This window comes from Mytilus edulis, chromosome 11 (assembly GCF_963676685.1).
Source record: "Mytilus edulis chromosome 11, xbMytEdul2.2, whole genome shotgun sequence".
NCBI classification, from domain to species: Eukaryota; Metazoa; Mollusca; class Bivalvia; order Mytilida; family Mytilidae; genus Mytilus; species Mytilus edulis.
Genome location: NC_092354.1, coordinates 9,571,876 through 9,581,658, shown reverse-complemented (window position 1 = coordinate 9,581,658; position 9,783 = coordinate 9,571,876). Strand labels below are relative to the sequence as shown.

Sequence of the window (9,783 nt, the reverse complement as noted above, 5' to 3'; positions counted from 1 at the left end):
GACAATGCGGTTACGGGGACATGTTATTGGACGTCTTAGATCGTTTCGGATTTTCTACCTGCAACTCAAACGAAAGTACATATCATATAATTTTAAAGGAAATTAAATGTATTTTCCATTAATATCAGTTAACAGGTGTTAAAAAATTGAGATATAGTAGAATTCGTTTGATAAAAAGCCTCTGAATTATATTTTGTGTTATTTTGTCCATCGGGATATTTTATTGGACACAGGAAAAATGACGATGTTTTTAAAATAAGACCGCAGTTACATAATGATGATTTCAGATAGCTTCTCCAGGACATGCACAATTTTTCTGATATTTTTAAAATCTATTTTCGTCCGTTATATGTCTTATGAAAGTGAAGACCGAAAGTTTTTTGCTTTTTTTTGACATTTTTTCTCTTTTTTATTTATACTCTTCTGACGATCTTCCTTCTCTTACAGTTAAAAACGTCCATCACTTCATTTAACGTTAAATGTATACAATACAGTTGTAAAATTTTAAACCATTCTACTCACTAAAGAATCCGCACTGGGATTTCAAAGACTTATATTAGTAGTTTTGTTAAAATATAAACCTATCTGTAAACTAAATGTTTAATGAGGATACACTAGATTTAAATCTTTTAAATAACAAATTTAAACTGGTATTATTTTTTCAAATAATTGACAAATTTAATAACCCATATATCGGAATTAAACTCAAGAAAATTTGAAATTTAACAAAAGCATTAAATTTTCATAAACTACTTAAATAATTCTTCGTAAATCAGAAGTTAAATTTAAAACTAGAAATTTAATATGAGAATAAATTTTGTAAACGTATCATTTCATGCAGTGCATTTTTAGAATAATTATATTGGAAGTGACCGAAAATCGACCATATTCTAAGGATACTTGTAAAGAAATTTTCAAAAGCTAAATAAAATTTATAATTACCGCTTAAAATTTCAAAACATGAGTCGTCCATCCAGGTAGATCACGGTTTGTCACACTTTCTATTTACGTCAACATCGATGTATTTCTTCAGCTCTGCTACATATTTGTTTCTTGAAAAAATCAGAATTACAGTTGCTAACTACCTAGTCAACATTTTTTTGTCTTTTCCCTATATATATATTTTGCTGCTGGTACGCTCCTTTGTGCGAATTCTCCGTATGGAAGATATACATCTGAATCTGACCTGTAGCTATATGTCTAATCAAAATGATTTCTCCATTTTTTTTTCATATTCACATGAATATCCATGTCTGATTTTTTGCTTTGTTCCGTATGGCAACTTTTCATTGAAATAAAAAAGATAAAATGTATCTGTAAGCATCAACTTGATGTGTGGGAAGAGTTTCATGATCTTGATAAAGTTTTAAATATTTATGTTTAATGAAAAATCTGTCATAAATACTTGATCTATCTCCGAAACCTGTTTAAAGTACGTTTGAATCTAAAGAAAAAAAAATAATACTAAAAAAAACAATTGTTCAGAGAAGGTCTTACCGCTTATTACGATTTATTTGATATGAACATATTGAAATGTCATTCTCAGTGTCAAATGATAGGTAATTCTTTACTGATTCCAAAAATATATGGTTTTTACCAGACTTGGGGTCAATTACATTGGAATGTAATTAATTAAATTACACATTACATTGCAAAAATGATCAATTACACTAATTACACATTACACAGTTTTTGAAATGTAATTAATTAAATTACAATTACTTACTAGAGTAATTGATTAAATTACACATTACATTTCATCATGATATTTTTCAATAATCTTTTACATGTATATATAATGCATGTGTAAAATATTCACGTAAGCATAGTTAAGCGTTGCATTTGATAATCATTTAATTTATTTATTTTGATGTTTTGTCATTTAGACTGAATCTGTCTGGTCTGAAAACAGCAATTGTAAATAATCTTTCGACAGAAGCTAATGTGCTAAATATTGCTTGATCAGAACATGGAAGTTTTATGATTAGAAGATCATCATATTGATAGGAGAGGGAATTTGTTCCTATTTACAAAAGACATTTTAACTTCGCAGAAATGAACTCATTTGAATTAAACATAATATGAATAAAGAAATTATAAATGAATTAGAATTTTATTTTTATTTTTTAAATATTAAAAAGTGTGCTTGTCACAATATTGAAAAATAAATTTTAGTAAAAACAATGTATATATATAATGTCTAAATATAAGCAATATTTTGCTAATTAGATAAAATATATGTAATAGTGGCATTGCCTCTGGACATTTTAATCTGATTAATTGCTGTTTGTTTTTACAGCTGTTAATTTTTATTTCTATAATCCTTTTGTGTATACTAATTTGACAAAATGATTGTATGCAGTGATTCAATTCTAAAATTGTCTAAGAAAGATGTTTCACAGTGACACATTTTTGTGTTTTGTTTAACAAGCTGATTAATTAATTATCAATCTATTTAGTTAAAAGATCTTTCTTAAAAACTGAACAACACTAATATATGATTCTCACATTTTGTAAATTATAAGACTATTAAAATAATCTAAAGTTCAAATAAATGATATAAAAACTTCAGAATAAATTACAGACTTCATATATTAAAAAAGCATGTGATATCAATATTTGAAATATACATGTACATATAATTTTACAATTTGTATAATTAAACACAAATCCTTATCTTTAACACCATAAAAGTACATGTAATTGAAATGTAATTCAAAAGTAATTGAGCATTACATGCTTTTTTCAATGTAATTAATTAAATTACCATTACATGTAATTAAAAAAATGCTCAATTACACATTACATGCAATTACATGGAAAAGTGTAATGCATTACACTTAATTACCATTACATTTTTAATTACCCCATCCCTGGTTTTTACACACGTTTGTATGAAAAAAGTCCAAAAGTAGCTACTTCCGGTTTACACAAGGTCACTTCCGGTTTGCTATTTTTTAAAAGTCATATGGCTTTATTATGTATAAATATGAATTCAAGATAAAAGTCTAAACCCAGAAAATCAATTTAACCTATGACCTTGACTCAAATTTCAAGGTCATAAACCAAGTACTTAAAATTAAAAGGCCCTTGTTCCTAAACATGTATGGTTAATGATTTATAACATTTTACGCATAATTCAAAATATAAGAGGGGCTAAAAATCAAATGTATTGTCTTCGCACCCTTACAACTCAAATTTTTGTGCTACGACATGTCGAAAATTACAAAAATATGCAGTGTAATCTTGCACTAATTATGAAAAGAAGTGATAATTAGCCGAAATCAAAATTAAGACAGTGACCTTTTTGAACCAATGATCTCAAATTAAAAAACCGTAGGCATATATTTGGTTCACCAGTTAAAAATGCATATCATTTATATAAAATGCATAAGGGGAACTAACTCTCATATGGAGTCTCTGGAGAGCTTCGGTCCAAAAAGTCATCCTATTCATGAAGATAGAACGAATAATTGGTGAATTAAATGTGTCGTAATCTTTAATGGTTGCGAAAGGAGCAGTGTAGACAAGACAAAACAGTATTTTGGGAGATAACTCTTCCAACGCAGAGTATTTGGTTAGACAGTTAGTTGCTAAAGCTTATACACTGTACAATACTATATTCCAAACATCTTGTTTAGTTTAAACATATTTATCTATAGTGGATTGGGAAACAAGTTCTTGCAACTTATATTTATAACTTTCTACTTTGGATGTGCTGCTTTGTAACGGCATGTGCCTCCTCTTTTTCAAATCTACAAGATTGTCTTTTACGTGCTAGATTTATGATATATGGCTCTTTCTTAACACGGGCCAGCCATCTATCGTACCTTTCCGACGGAGTAACATCGTTTCTCAAGACCATACTCGCAACTGGTGTCATGCTCCAAATATCTAAGACATTTATAAAACAACCACACTACGCAAGAAAAATATATATAATATATATGTACGCCACATGATTTTATGATCATGCAGATTAGACCATAATAGTAATAAATAATTTAAATTTTTCTATTTAATACAAAAATAACAATATGAATGATCATGATATATTTATTTTATTCTGGTATTTGAACGAGAAAAACAATTCTGATTTTAAGTGATGTGAATAATTTTGAATATTTTTGTAATACAAGAAACACATTTTAACATTATACATGTTATTATTCGTTCTCACTATTTGATAGTAAGAATAATGCAAACACTGCAATGATGGGCATCAGAATGCAACTTGGAATAAACAAATATAAAAAGGTAGAGCTATCGTCCTCAAAGGTTGAAGATGTGATTCAAAATTATTCTTCTAGTAAAATCTTATTCTTCAAATACTTCCCGAAACAAAATGTACAAGCTGTTGGCAGATATGTTTTGCAGGGATTGCATTCTCCAATTTGTTTAATGAGTTTGTTTGTAATTGCGTATTTCCAGGCTTTTCCAACTATTTTAAATTTTAGGTAGGGTGCATTCGACTTTATGTTTATATCATCCATTACAATTGTGTTGTTGTCTGCCGCTAAATACTGCATATTTAGCAAATCGGACTTCGGAACTTCGCCAAGATGTCCGCCATCAATTGATATAAACTCACATTTTACACTAGGATTATTATGACGATATATAGGAACTGTTTTTGTTGAGTCTCCACGTACAACTTTGAGCCTAATATTTGGAAACATTTCGCGAATGAATTCTTCTCCAATATCGCAGCGTTTATCTATGCACAAATCAAATACCACTATATCAATATTTCCATTAAACAGAATAGCCCACATGAGAGCTGAATGGCCACCATTGAATCCTATTTCACAAATTCTCCCAATTGTGTGTCTATATTTCATGATATGTCTATAATAAGCAAGAAGTTGTGATTTACGTAGAAACTTTCCATTTCTGTGATTCCAAATGTGTCCTTCAAGTTTTGATCCATGTGCCCTTTGCCGATTAGAAAGGACTAACATCTGTGGTCCCCATAACGAAAACCATGTTTCAAAAGAGTTTGGTTTCAATAATCCAACGGTCGTCATTGTGGCCTTTTGAAAAGTATCTTTTCCATTAGAATAATAGGTGTTTCGGAATAACGTCACATAGGAACTGATTACTATTCCAGCTGTGATAATCGTTGGTTTTAAAACCCTTATTTGCATTTTATTAACTTAGTTATTAACTTATCTTATTCCAGTCCTGAATTATTTTCCAATATCCAAGTATGCGAGTTTTGAGTAATCAACTTAAAACTAGGTTCAAACTGAAAAGTAAATAAGATTAGAGGTAAACAATTAAATTTTTAGAAAGTAATGTTAGTTAAACATACTAAAGACATTAACACAACAACGTTTATTAATTGATGAAACAATTTCCCAAAATGAGCGAGCAAACTGCATTTATTGTTGTGTGCCCATTAATCTTATGCTTATTTTTTCTGGACTAATTTTGATATAATTATAGACCTTTTCGTACATTTAACCTATTTTTGGTTATGTCCTTTAGGCGGGTCTCGATTTTTAGATTATTTTGTTATGATTATTTTTTTTTGGTAGCATGGATATTTGGAGAACAAGATGACAAAAGTACAGAACAATTGTGATTTTCCGATAGTCGGCCGCGAGCGTTTCCGATGAAGGAATATCCCAAGAATTTTGAAATATTTTAAGAATTTACAATTACCAATGATTATCCCCTTTTCCAACACACACTAAAAAAAGTAATCGATTTGGTATCTATGATTGAGTTTATTTATTTTAAGGAATTAAAATAATATTATGTGATCATCTTACCGGTTTTAAGAAATAAATTCAAATGTATACGTGTTAAAAGGTAGAAAGAAGTATCGTCTGACTACTTTATCGATTTTATGTTACAAATGTATGTACGTAGGACAGCGGTCAAAAGGGAAAAAAATATAGTCTTATTCTTCTGTTAATTGTTTCTTACAGGTGTCACTATGTATTAATACAAACAAACTGAAGATCACTTCAAAGTCCTCCAGTCGAGTTTCTACATATGTCTTTTGTTCTTCATCGTTACAACCTGCTTTTAATGTGCCTTAACAGTAGATCACTGTTTAATGAGTCTTAAAGGTGTTTTTATTTTATTATTATGTTGAGAAATTAAATGTCTCGAATGAACAATTAAGCAGTTAACATATCTTTTGTACGAAAGCCGAGAAGGATCATTCAAAATTCAAAACTCAGAATTCAAAATTCAAAAATTCAAAATTCAAAATTCAAAATTCAAAATTCAAAACTCAAAAATCCTACATTATTCTATCATGATTCCCCGCGCTTACGAAAGCTAACAAAGATCGCTCTTTACACTTTAAAATACTACTGAAAGCTATTTTAGAAAGTTTGTTAAGAACACACACCCACTGAAACAAGGCCAAGGGTCCGTTACACCTTCAAAGGGATACATCCAACTTTACCATTTGCAACCCTTGGTAACACAGCATCCTTGCCAGTAGCAACCCTCTATCAAGAAAATAGAAAAAGAAACTCAAGCCTGGAAAGTCGCTTCTCTGAAATGGAACGTTCACAATGAAAAATTGAAATCATCGCTTTTCCGTAAAGTTTAAATATGTATGAAATATTTACTACTGGAGGTTAAACAAACAACAACAAATCTCTTATAATAACCTAGTTTTACAACGGAAGAATCTAGTTATTAAAATATGTATATACAAAAGACAGATTTTGTGTATCGTTTACCAAATTCTAATAATTTTATGTTGTTATATCAACAAAATTCGTGTTAAGCTTTTGACGATTTTTCTTTATGTTATTTGGGAGTTACGGTCTATGATTGACGAACGATGATACTTTTGGCTTTTACTTATGTAATTCCATTTATTACGAAAGCGTATTAGGGTCATCCTTTTTTATTTATTTTTTTCAAATTGTCGACTTTAATCTTGGAATTATCAACTTTAATCTTGCAATTTCCAACTCTAATCTTGGAATTATCCATTTTAATCTGGGTGGAGGGGTTAACTTCGATTTTTTTTTGGTAGGGATGTGCTATGTTTGTCTAAAACAATGTACCCATTTTTATATAATATTAACTAATATATGGTACCTATAATTATATATTAAAATTATGACCCGGCATGACATTTCCAGGCTTATGGAGGTAGAACGTCATTGTTAGAAAAATTATAAACATGATAAATATCGAGATTCAATGAAATACGTATGGCTTCTGTTTTGCGGACGCCGAACTATACATTATATATAAGTTTTGAAGAAGTTTTGAAGAAGTTTTACTTTATCGTTTGAAGTGAAAAATATTTGAATCTATATTTTAAATTGATACACAAAAAAAAATTCTCTGCTATATAAATTTTATTTCATAAATGGAGTCTGAAATATATCCATAACAGATACACCGTATCAAAGTCATATATCAAAACACTTAAATGTAATTATAAACTGTTACGCGTCGCATACTATGTATAGAGACATGCATAATAAATCTTAAAAAAAAGATAGAAGGAATTCTTAATGCTTTTTTTTAAGCTAGAAGGTCGCTGCACTGAAATGGAACGTTCACAATGGAAAAATTGAAATCATCGCTTTTTCGTATGCATGAAATATTTACAAACAACAACCAATCTCTTATAATAACCTAGTTTTCCAACGGAAGAATCTAGTTATTAAAATATGTATATACAAAAGACAGATTTTGTGTATCGTTTATCAAATTCTGATAATTTTATGTTGTTATATCAACAAAATTCGTGTTAAGTTTTGACGATTTTTCTTTATGTTATATGGGAGTTACGGTCTATGATTGACGAACGATGATACTTTTGGCTTTTACTTATGTAATTCCATTTATTACGAAAGCGTATTAGGGTCATTGTATCTATATTACGTAATACAGTTTTACACAGTTTGAACTGCTCTGTGCACATGTAATACAATGATCCGATATGCCATATCGGAATTATAAAATAGTTTATATAACAAACCAAAAGTTACTTGAATATACTTGAAAAATATTTTTTCTAAAACAATGACAAATACAAATAACGGATTATAGAAAAATAAGTACATAGCTAAAAATAAACATACAACATACAGACTTATTTATCGAATTAAATATGCATGTACAGAATACAAGAATACCGTAAATAATATCAGATTAATTTTCCTATATAGACTTTAACCTTTCCTAGTCAGAGTGCGTGCAGACTCGTCGTATTGTCTAGTTTGTGTGTTTGTGACGGGGGACGGGAGGCGGAGTGTTGCATGCAAACTCATCACCCATTCACAAGAGACACACATTTCTATTTGTGACACTAACATCTATAAAACTTTTAATAATAACAATTCTTATTTTGTATATATTTAATTAATGAAACGAGTGCATATCCCAGAGGCTGTTTTCATGAGCTAAAACAATTTTTAATGTCTCAATATTATATTACAGAACGTGTTTTTGTTTATGTCAAATCAAGTTTCAAATTGAAATAGGTACAGACCAAAACCTTTCAAGAATATTTTGAAAATAATTACTCACATTTTTTCAAAGTTGATCATTTAAAATCTTCTCATAGAAAAAGATTTACAAAAAGGTCTGGTGTACATAGTGTATATAATACAGTTACATCCCAAAGATAATTTAAGATTGTCTTATATTAGTGTTAACATGGTAAAGAACACTAACATACAGATCTTCTTTTTCTGTTTTGAATTCATTAAAATTAATACTTAATATGTAGTTAAAAGCCTTACCATTTGTATTAGCAATCCAATAATAATCCCTTTTTCAACTTTTGAATGCTTTCTTATTATAGGTTAAGAAATATTCATAACTTGATACTAAAAAAAAAAATCAAAAATTCACTGCTCTATAGATTTTATTTCATAAATGTAGTCTGAAATATATCCATAACAAATGGACCGTATCAAAGTCATATATCAAAACACTTAAATGTAGTTATAAACTGTTACGCGTCGCATACTATGTATAGAGACATGTATAATAAATCTAAAATAAACGAAGGAATTCTTTAAAAAGTTTACTTTGACAAATTTTAAACTGACTTCTTTACGAAGGTATACACAGACAGACGTGCCGCCGGAATAATCTCAGCTACAGCGGAGGGGGCATTAATTTTAACGCTTGTCCGTCTGTACGTCCGTACGTATTAATGGGAAAATTTACAAACTGAAAGTTTCCGCAATTTAACTTTATTTTGCCTCAAACAAATACTATGAAACTTATACACAATGCTAATTACCACCACACTGAGATCAAGTTAACATTTGGTTGGCATCACTTTCACCGTTCGAGCCAATTTATAAGTGGAAAAAATGTTTAATTTGTCATGTACGCGCTTTAACTTTATTTGCCTCAACAAAATGTTTTGAAAGTTACATACAATGCTTAGTACCACTTCAACAATGAGCAAACTTCATACCACATAGTAAATCATATAAAACCACGATGTCATTATATGAAAAAGAGGACTGCTTCAAATGCCATCAGCACCACTGAACCAAAATGTACATATGATACATATGCGGATAATTAGTATGTTCCAGAGAGGTATACAGCCAATAAAAACATAAATTAAAGCTGGTACTCAAGGAATATATTCGCATAGGAGTATTTTCACCTAATTTGACACAAAGCTTCATCTTTTTATCTTTATTATACAAAAAGTTTCTGTAGCCTGTTGTACTCGTTTAATTGCTATTTTAGGAGGGAAATGATAACTTTATTTGGAAATGTTATTTTTAAGTGCAAATCTTTTTTGTTGTTACTACCAGAAAGTTT

General features: G+C 29.4%; 1 long non-coding RNA gene across 1 annotated transcript; it reads right to left on the bottom strand.

Annotated features, from left to right (window-relative positions):
• Window positions 1–4,040: 4,040 nt before the first annotated feature.
• Window positions 4,041–8,966, bottom strand: LOC139494747 (uncharacterized). The gene is made up of 2 exons (XR_011657136.1): window positions 8,736–8,966; window positions 4,041–5,248 (listed from the first exon to the last, which is right to left on the bottom strand). It is a non-coding gene; the product is annotated as an uncharacterized lncRNA (long non-coding RNA).
• Window positions 8,967–9,783: the final 817 nt, after the last annotated feature.